This window comes from Populus alba, chromosome 1, assembly GCF_005239225.2.
Source record: "Populus alba chromosome 1, ASM523922v2, whole genome shotgun sequence".
In the NCBI taxonomy this organism is placed as follows: Eukaryota; Viridiplantae; Streptophyta; class Magnoliopsida; order Malpighiales; family Salicaceae; genus Populus; species Populus alba.
The window spans coordinates 36,836,641-36,847,820 of record NC_133284.1 but is presented as its reverse complement, the minus strand read 5'-3'; the positions used below and the strand labels follow the sequence as shown (position 1 = coordinate 36,847,820).

Here is an 11,180-nt window from a genome sequence, read left to right as displayed (position 1 = left end):
ACCTCCCTAAACCAACAATAATTTAATCATTATAGAGTCCCTAAATAAATAAAAGGGGACCTTTACAGTTAACGATGATGATCTACTTGTGTTTTTATTATAAAATGGTAGGTTAGATTGCGAGAACCAAGAGATTAATGACTTTATCCCTGGCCTAGGCCTGACCTTCAAGCCCATGGGATAAAACAGAACTTCATAATTAGCAAAATGATTTTTAATGTATGGATAAAACCTCTTGTTTTTCAGTTTTGGTTAAGCAATTTGTTCTTTTAACATTTTTAATTGGCAAGCTTTTATGATGTGTGTCCATTCTTAGATGTGTTGAGCAATCGAAAAGCTCTATGTGAAGAGGGCAACAATTGCAAATAGGGTAAACCAAGCAGCCTCTAACCACCTTTAGGAGGAAAAAGACGATATGGAGACTAAAATACAAAGCATTAAAGTGGCTTATTGCATATTCAAGGACCAAACACAAGGTGTTACTCTTAAGCTGAGCTCTTGGAAGAAAGCGCTTGAGGTCTTATATAATCAAGTTGTTCCCTTGAGAGAGGAACTCCTTCAAGCTAGGGACTCCCAAGTTAATCTACAAACTAAGTTTGTTGCCACATGAGCTAGGCTCGCTGCTTCCAAGGAAGAGAATTAGCATCTCTAGAAAAAGCTGGAGTTTTTAAAGGACTCCTCTCAGGTGAAGCTAGAGTCTTTTGAGAGATTCTTTTTAAGAATTTTAGGAGTTTTTTAGGGACTCGACAGCTTTGACTAAGACGGTGAGAGACAGGATATCTTGGTGATGTCTAACATGTAGTTCTTCAGCCTTTTTAGGGGATGCATGTGGATTTTAACGCAAGTTTCCATCCAATCCCAGTTCCAAACTTCACAGATGTCTTCTTAGTGAGGGTTGTTGTGGCTTAATTAGGGGAATATGTAGTTGAAAAGCTTGAGCTAGATCCTTTTATATACATTGCACTTTTATAACACAAATATTTGTTCTTTTGTTGTTTTTTATGTGTTTTAGTCCATGTGCAAAGTTCCTATTTTGGTCCAATGCCCACATTTAACAAAGCATCGCCCATACTTAATAAAGCATTTTTAGGTCCTATGCTTATACTTAATGACACATTTTTAAGTCCAATGCTCATTTTTAATAAAGCATTTTTAGGTTTTATGCCCATACATAATAAAGCATTTATGGGTTCGAGTGATGGATTATCTAACCTTATCTAGATTTATGATGGCTTTATTTTTTGGAAAAAAAAAAGAAGCCATTTGTAGATGTCCACCTATTAGTTTAGGTGTATTCGTTGTGGACCGTTAAAAAGCCTTCATCTAAGAATTGGTGTCGAATGGTTTTAATCTTAGCTCTTATAAGGCCTTATGGACATTGTCCCTAAAGGAACATAAAACCCCACATATAGGCAAAGTCCATTCTATCTTTAAAGGAGTATGTGTTGCCCTTCCAAGGTAAACTGTGTCGTAGCACTAGGGAAACGTTTATGATTTCTAAAGTAAATGTGTTATCGCACTAGGAAAAGTAAATTTATCTCATCTTTAAAAGATTTGGTGGGGAGAACGTATCCATCCTCGTTCCTGATACAACATCCATCTTATTTTTTTAAAAGGGTGTGATTGTACTAGGAAGAGTATGTCAATTCCTTTCAAGGTAAATTGTGTTGTAGCACGATGGAGATGTTTGTTACTTCTAAAGTAAATATGTTATTGCATTAGGGAGAGCAAATTCATTCCATCTTTAGAAGATTTTATCAAGAGAGCATATCTATCCTTATTGTTGATGCATCGTCCATCCCATCATTAGAGAAGGGTGTGATCACATTAGGGAGAGTATGTTAATCTCTTCTAAAGTAAATTATGTTAAAGCACTAGGGAGATGTTCGTTACTTCCAAAGTAAATGTGCAATCGCATTAAGAAGAGTAAATTCATCTCTTCTTTTGAAGATTTTAAGATATGGAGAGTAAAAAGAATTTGTTATTTTGAACAATATTGTAACAACCCTAATTTTTCTATTAGTTTTTCCGTTAATCTTTCCCCCTATAAAGGGTAGATGGAGCAAATTTTTTTTTTTTTTTACTCTTCGAAATTTCTAACAAAATTTCGGTAGAGTCTCCTCTATACCAGGAGATCCCAAGTTATCGATAATGTACTTGCACACATTTTGAATCACATCTCATCCACAATCACATCCATTTTTAGTACAATCAACTGCATAATTCACTCCAGATTATGCTCAGGACCATATTCATTCCCAAACTCCATCTTACATCACACACATAAGTTAATAATTAAAAGAGCCAATTCCAGCACGAAGATTTCACACACACACACACACACACAACACAGTTTAATATTCTAACATAGTCTAGTACATTCTAATATCCCAAGCATAGGTTGATACATTTAATATTTCAGAAACAAAATATTACGAATATAATATTCTATATAGGTTACATGTTTACTGCATGACAAATTACACCACAAATCCCTAAGTTCCTCACTTATACAAAAAGAGATCAAAGAACTTAAAATCTATTCCTGACGTGAATAAGAGGGACCTTCAAAAATATAAATTTTCCATATAATTAAAAAAAAAAAACAAATTAATTTTTTATTAAAATACAAGCAATTTACAGAAGAAAATTAAACAGCATATCTATCTACTTAAATCATATGAGATTCTAAATACAACCACAAACCCTTTTTAATGGTTATATGAGAATTCTTTTTTTTTCTTCTTCTGTTGACTACTTCTCCCCCCCCTCCTCATCAGAAAGACTATTGCCGACACCAATGACCTCCATTTGTGTCTTTAGTTGCCCGTCCTGGAACAACTAATCAGTTTCATGAAAACGCCGACACAAACATAAACGTTTATGTCATTAACTATTTTTAAAACTAAAATAATTAATCATTATTTCATATTACCTTGGGAGGTTCTCAGGTATGCCGATGTCAAGAATTCTTGACATCATTAGCTTTCACCTCGGTAAGCTAATCAAATCTATAAATTTTACCGATATTGATGTCACCCACCAATATCATTAACTATTCTGAAACCGAATAATTAATCAAGTTTATAAATTTTGCCGATATCAACGTCACCCATCGATATCATTAACTATTATAAAACCAAATAGTTAATCAAGTTTATAAATTTTGCCGATATCGACATCACCCATCGATATCATTAACTATTCTGAAACTGAATAGTTAATCAAGTTTATATTTCTCCTCTTACATACCGGTAATGCCGATGTTATCCAGCTTGGTTAACATCATTAGCCTCCCATATCAGGGAAAAACAAATCAAATTCGATAAACAATCGTTACCAAAATTCGTTGTTACGGTCTATTTCCTCCAAAAGAACCCATAAATTAAATCTAGTTCTCCATTTCATTTTATTTTATTTTATTTTTCATCATTTAACCTTTCCTTTCCCTTTTTTTTTTCCCTCATCAATAAGCACTTAATTTTTATAATTCAAAAGTTAGTTAAAATAATTATTAACTAGAGGAGATATAGGTACCAAGTACCTACCTGCTGTAAACGCTCAACTTGTGTTCTCCTATGGTTGCTATACTCCTCCTGCGGTTCCTCTTGAAACCACAAACACTCATCATTATTCCATATTAATCCACATATCACACACAACATCAACATTGGAAATAATATTCATATCTCTTTGACCAAATCTTTTCTTTCTCACTTACATTTCTCATTATTATCCTTTTAACTTTTCAACTTATTAGTAGTCCAAGTGGACATCATAAATTCAATTTTTTATTACAATTTATTCTTTTTGAAGATCAAGACACGCTTTATGAAGGGCAAGAAAACAAATTCTACCCTTAATATGGCTAAATTTCACCGTTTTATCAACTTGGCTGAATCTGCCGACAGGGGTGGCAGCTTAACCTCTCCTTAGTTTTTTATTTGTATCTGGAGTTCTAGGACTCCAAATTAGGCGGGGTCAGATTCTTTGGAAAGCTAACACTCCTAGCTGCACTTCTATGAAGGGACCCTCCCTAAATTCTGTAGTTTTTAGGTCCAAAATCCCCCAGGAAATAGTGTAACGAACCTGCTCTGTTTTGCTTAATGGAGAAAGTATCTCCAATTCATCTTAAATCCCTACCTCCTCATCAGTCACAACCATGCCTTCCCTTTATTCATAGCATTCCCGTCTCATTTTATGTCCTCTTAAGGTCACTTGTACCAAATTAATGAATTAAGCACATCATAAGTTCTCATTCCCTCTCTGCAGTATTCCAGCAGAGAACGTGCCCAAGGGAACCAAGTCTTCCTCTCTTTTATGCATTCATTTCTTCTTCTTCTTTAAGGAACTTAGATTATTCTAATCCATTTAACCTTACTCATTTTTGCATTTTCCCAACATTTTATATCAAAGAACCCTAATTCCCAATTCAAGAAAAGCATAAACTTCTAATCAAATTGAAGTTGATTTCATAGAAATTGGAATTAGAACTCCTTACTTTGATGGAAATCTAATTTTTTCTTCATAAATTTTAAAAGAATCTTAGCCTTATTCTCCTTGTATTTAATCAGCCACTCTTCCCCCTTTTTTCTTCACCAATTCTTCACTTTTCTTCTTGTTAATTCTTCCACCCTATTGTGTTCCTCCACTTAATAATTCCAAGGCTTATTTGGGTTTACTAATTTTAGGTGTTTACTCCTAGTTTTGATGAAGGAAAAATCTGAAATTCTCCCCCCTCCTTATTCTTATTATTAGCCGGCTATGGATGAGAGAAGGGATGGGTATTTATAGTCCCATCTCTTCTTAATTCCATTTTGGTCCCATCTTTCACCCTTTTTTTATTAGTATTATTATTATTATTTGCTTTATTTTATATTATAACAACATTTTGAATTATTATAAACCTCCCCCTCTTTGTATACTTTATTCTCAGGCTTCATAAATATAATTCATATACAAGAAACTTACATTTCTAGGCATTGACCATAATATATTTCTACCTCGCTTTAGGGCCCTAAAAAAGAAAGAAATATGTTTTTCAGATGAAAGCTTATTAGGTAGCCATTAAAAAGATTCTTCTTAGATAAATATAGTTCCTTCCGTTATTATGGAAATATGACCGGCGAAAGAGAAGGTAACCTCTCTACCTAGAGATCATCTACCCTTACAGGTCCACAAGCTTAGTAGGAATCCTTGGTTAACAATAACTCTTGAAGTTGCATTGATTAAACTGATATTCTGTTGGTAGTCTTTGAAGGCTTTCTGAAACCTCGAAGTTACAACCATGATAGTAATTAAGGATGATAAAGATAATGAAGCCATCGGTTTATAATAACTCTTGAAGTTACACTATTTGAACCGATATCTTGTAGGTATTTGTTGAGAATCTTTTAAAGCTTCAAGACTTCAAATCCAATAATAATTATGAATGAAAACATCCTAGCTCTTGGAGGACCTATATATATATATATATATATATATATAGACATCACCAATGATGAAGTCTAGTTTTATCCTATGGGCTTGAAGATCGAGTCTAGGCCCTATATAAAGTTATTAATCTTCTGATTTTGATAATCTGACCCGCCCTTACATGGTGAAAACGCAGGTACATCATCTCATTATCTGCAAAAGATCCTTTTTTATCTATTTGAAGATTCTTCGATGATTAAATTAGTGTTGGTTTAGAGAGAGATCAATTATACTTTTTAGAAAAAGACTTCTAAGATTAATCAATCCTTATAACTAGAGAGAAAAACTAAACCTGAAACGCTCATCTTTATTTCCTCCTTTTATATCCCCTCAGGTACTTCTCTTCCTTGTGTATGCTTAATGGATAAGATGTAATAGAATCATGATTGAGCCAACTAAGAGGAAGAGGACATGACTTAGCTAGACTGCCTTAAATAGGGCAGAAATTAGGGTTGTTCTATACATTTTGACAACGAGATAAATTAAGGTGATAGAAGCAGAACATGTATGCTGTGTATCTTGGAAAACAGATAAGCTAGGATGAAGAAAACAATGTTTTGGGAATTCGACGTATCTTGAAGATGGATTGTGTGAGATGAGTAATTTGGCAACCGAGTCGTAAAAGATTTGGTTGATGAACTAAACTGAAAAAAAGGGATTTGGTTTGGTGTGTTACCTTGGTGAAGGGGTAAAATAAAAGTGAGGATATTAAAAATCTCCACTTTAATAATGGACAATTTAGGTGATATATTTGGCAATTAAATTAGTGGGTTTAGTTGAGGAGCCAAAATTGTAGACGAGGTTGATTTCATATGTTGCCTTGGTGAAGAGGTAATAGGGTCTGTCTTGAACATCTTGATGTTGAGCGTTATTCAGGGTGACGTAGATAAAATGCTTGGCCTTTATTGGGATATCATATTGTGAGTTTTTGGTAGATGAAACATGCAACAAGAGTTAGAAAAATATGGATACTATTACATAAATGAAGTCTTATGGGTGTGTATGTTTGAGTAGGGTTAGAACATGTCGAAAGAACTTTGATATAAGATTATGTTGATCATAAAAAAGGGTTGTCTCATTTTGTTTACAAGTTATATATGGAACAGTTGGGGAGTTAGGTGGATTTTATTAGGATTCATGTGATTATTCAAAGTGGTTATATATGGTTTTGTTCATGAGAAAAGGGATGAAAGCCTTGGATGCTTAAGAAGCGTCTAAACATCATGAAAATAAGCTATGGGTCACCAAATTGGCATGTGGGATTGCTAATGAAAAAGGACAGATTGTGTATGGCTAAGGGAAGTCACATATGAATTTTGGAAGATATGACAGTTATGTGACAATAGAGTGTTGCAAGTTTGTCTTTGGCCAGACAAGATCAATCTTAATGCTTTAGGTTGGGACTCAAAGTGTGTTTTGACTTTGTGGGAAACAAGGAGGATTCTATGAAAAACTTTAGTCACAACTTAGTTTGAAAAATTGTTGATAATGGGACTGTCAAGGTTTCTTAGACATTACAAATTTGATGGACATAATTATGTTTGAATGTGGGCAAAACCGAGAGGCTTTGTGTAGGGGACACAGATTCGTGATGGTGGGCAGATGTGATGTAAGGGTATCCTAAGTATGTTCAAAGAGAATGTCTATTTCTTTTAGCGGGGGAGGTTTGTAACAAAGTCAAAATTTAGCATGAATACACTAGCGAAAACAATATTGGAAAGACATAGTGAACAGTGGCAGTTTGTAGGACAATGTCAAATTTAGTAGCAGTGGTGAAATCGACAGTGTTTTGGACTTGGATGATGGATAGTCAAAGGCAAACAGCAAATAAAGTAGATTCAGCAGCATAGATTGATAGTTATGTGGCAGTGTAGTGGGTTTTTACGACGGTTATGATCATGGCTTTATAGGGGAAATAGATGTCCAAATCATGGGGGTATAGTTGCTGAACATGAGAGCATGGTTGGGACTGCTCCTTAAGACACTAAGATCATAGGATCATAGGTTAAAACCACCCACTAAGTTCATTGAAACATGAGGGAGAAAGTGTCTCACTACTTCCTAAAATGTAAGGATGCTAATTTTATGTTTTGTAACCTTTCATATGCTTATGTATAAATAGGCTGGAGAGCCTTGGCTATGTAGGATGCTAGTTTTGTGTATAAGATGCCAGTTTTGTGTATAACATGCAAGTTTTGTGCATAACACATATACAAAATTATGTATTTTCTTCGTTATTAAGATTAATAAAGGTTGGGAATTTTTTTTGTATATGTTGTGTACTAACTTTCTACCTCTTTACTTGTGTGATTCTACTTGCTTACAAGTTGTGAGAATGGGAAAAATCTCTTGGGTGTGGGAGACACTTAGTTGTAGGCAAACACGAGTGAAAAGGGTGAGAAAAAGCAAAGTCTAGTAGGAGTAGGCTACCGTAAAAGCAAAGTCTACATAAGAATTGGAAAATCTCGACAAAAAATTAACCCTGTGACACATTTATTGGCCTTATCCTCTTTCTTTTTTAGTTTTGTCCTTTCTAATTGTATTAGATGCTACATTCATTTTCATGATTGAGGGTTTTTTTTTTTATAATGATATTAAAATCATAAAAAGTGGAACATTGACAAATGCCCTCGAATATGGCCTTTTATTTTAAACAATTAAGATATTATCATTATGGATGGAAACAATTTCTTTTGTTTATCGGATTCATTTAGTAAGATCTTTTAATAAAAAAAATATATATTCGGTACAGATAGAAAATTTTTGAAATTATCCTAACATTTTTTTTTAAAAAAAAACCATAATTTAAATATTATATAGTTGGAGTATGACAAAAAAAAAAATCTTTAAAAAAACATTATATGACATGGAGAAAATCACACAGAAAATTTTGATGCAATGTAATGATTGAGTCTTAGTAATATGGTAGTATTGGAGTTTTATCTTTATTTAAGGTGGTTAATGAATTAGATTTTGAGTGGAATCTACAAGTTTATGTAATTAAATGAAATTTATTATATGAAGTTTATGGCCTAAGTTCACTTATGATTTGAACCTATTAACTCGTTTATTATTTATTAGACGGATCAAATATGAACCTACTTGATTCAATCCAATAATAATATGAAATTGATATTATTTTTAATATTATTCTTAAAACATAAACAAATTATATATATGTGTGGCACTAGACACTAGGCTTAGATTTAGGATTTATATATTTTAAATGCTAACTATGGTTTTGCAATTTTATTCCTTTTATTCTCTATATTGATTACTATTTTTACAAACAATCGCATAATAAGCTTTTATTTATCCTTTTCATATCTCAAATTAATTATGTAAGAAAAATACAATAAACATATGAAAAAATTAACAAGTTGTTGCTAGTATTATACTTGTATTTAAAATTTGTTACGCATTAATATATTTTTGCTCATTTCAAGTTTTTTCCATAAAACATTAAAATTTTATTGTATTTTCACTTGGGAAAGAAAACTCAGCCTTGCACATATGACCTGTTGAAGATGTGCAAGTATGTTCTTGCCCCTGCTGGCTTCAGCACCATATCCTTCATGCTTGGTGTTGTCACTTGAATGATTTATGACTTTCTTTGGATGAAAATTACAACCTATGTTAATGCTAGAACCACCCTAGAGGCAAGAACAAGAGGTGGGAAGGCTTTTATCGATGCATTTAGATATAAGGCAATCATGGGTTTTCTCCTTGCTGTAAATGGACTCTCGGTGCCTTGCATTAACATCAACGTCTTCAAGCTGTACTATGGTGATGAAAGGAAAGGGATTTTTAAGTTTGTAATTAGTTATGGACTCTGAGGATTTTCCATGACTCTTTTTGGTAGAGTTAGTGAAGGTATAACACCAATGCTGTTGATATTGGTACTAATTTTGTTGGCAAGGTTGAAAGGAACATTTTTTAGGATGGCCCAAGAAATCTTGTTGTGATCGCTGACAATGTAGGTGATATGACTGGCATGGGATTTGATATTTTTAGCTCATACGCTCAGTTTTATTGTGTTGCCCTAGTTGTTGCTTCCATCTCCTCTTTTGGAATCAACCATGAATCGACTCCAATGCTATATCCTCGTATTGTCAGTTATTTGGGTATTATTGTTTGTCTAATAACCATTTTATTTGCAACTGATTTCCTTAAAATCAAGGTTGTGAAGGAAATTAAGTCAATACTAAAGAATCAACTCCTCACTTTTATTTTCTTAATGATCGTTAGAGTTGCCATTGTTAGTTAGATAGATCTTCCTTTACCATCTTCAATTTCAAATTCTAGAAAGTTGTCAAGAATTGACAACTCTTCTTGTGTGTTGTTGTTGGTCTCTGGGCCGCTCTTATTACTCGATTTGTAACTGAGTACTATACTAACAATGCACACAGCCTTGTTTAAGATGTTGCTGATTCCTGCCAAATTGGAGCTGCCAATATTAATGTTATTTTTAGGCTTGCATTGGGATAGAAATCTATCATTATTCCTATCTTTGCTATCATAGTCAACATTTTTGTTAGTTTCTCTTTTGCTGCTATGTATGGTATTGTTGTAACTGCCCTTGGAATATCGAGCACCATTGCCACTAGGTTGGTAATTGATGCATATGGTCCCATTAGTGACAATGCCGGAGGTATTGATGAGATGGCAGACATGATCCACAAAATCTGAGACAGAACCAATGCCCTTAATACTGCTGGAAACACCACTACTACTATTAAGAAGGGATTACTCTCTGGCCCTCCTGGTGCATAATTTGAACAATTGATGTATTGACTCCTGAAGTTTTCATTGGTTTGATTGTGGGTGCAATGCTTTCTTACTGGTTCTCTGTCATGATAATGAAGATTGTGGGAAGTGCAACACTTCAGGTGGTTGAGGAAGTTTGCAGGCAATTCAATACCATCCCTCATTTGATGAAAGACACTATCAAGCTTAACTATGTCATCCGTGTTAAGATCTCTACTAATGCTTTTATCATAGAAATGATCCTACCTGGTGCACTAGAATTTTCCCTTGAGGACAGGGCATTTTAAACAGGGAAAATATTTACAAGTTCAATCTGGGGAGAGGATTTTGGCATATGGAAATGAATATTTAGGAAGATTATTAGTGAACATTACACTTCACTTGATTAGGTGTAAGGATTGTTAACGTTTCATTTAGTAGTCATTTTCTCTAGTTAGTATACTGTATGTACACCACAAGTGGCTTAAGAGGAAATCATGACTTGAAGCTCTTCTAAAAGGAATTTAGGACTATATGTAACAGAATGATAGGAACCGTGGGCATAGGTAAAATAATGAATGAATTCTAAAAATCTCTCCCCTTTTCTTCCTTTTTCTTCTTCTTCTTCTTTTTATATGGATGTTAACCACTACAAGTCATTGGTGGCCTTGACAGTGAGCTCCCAAAGTTCACCAAAATACTTAGAAGAAATCCCAGTAGGAACAATTCCAATTAAGTTTGTTCCACCACCACGCCCACCCACTACCCATCTAACTTATCATAGAACTGATTCACATCAACCAAGACCAATTACTAGAACCATCCTCCCTCACAGCTATCAATACCTATCATAAACCTGGCAACCTCCATAAAAGAAATCAGGCAACACCATTCTCAAGAGAGCGTTATCAAGCATAGATCAATAAAGCAAATTGGTGGAGAGGATTAATATATCAATA

General features: G+C 33.9%; 1 pseudogene; it reads left to right on the top strand.

Annotated features, from left to right (window-relative positions):
- Window positions 1–415: 415 nt before the first annotated feature.
- Window positions 416–10,529, top strand: LOC118027498 (pyrophosphate-energized vacuolar membrane proton pump 1-like; annotated as a pseudogene).
- The last annotated feature ends 651 nt before the right edge of the window (window positions 10,530–11,180 follow it).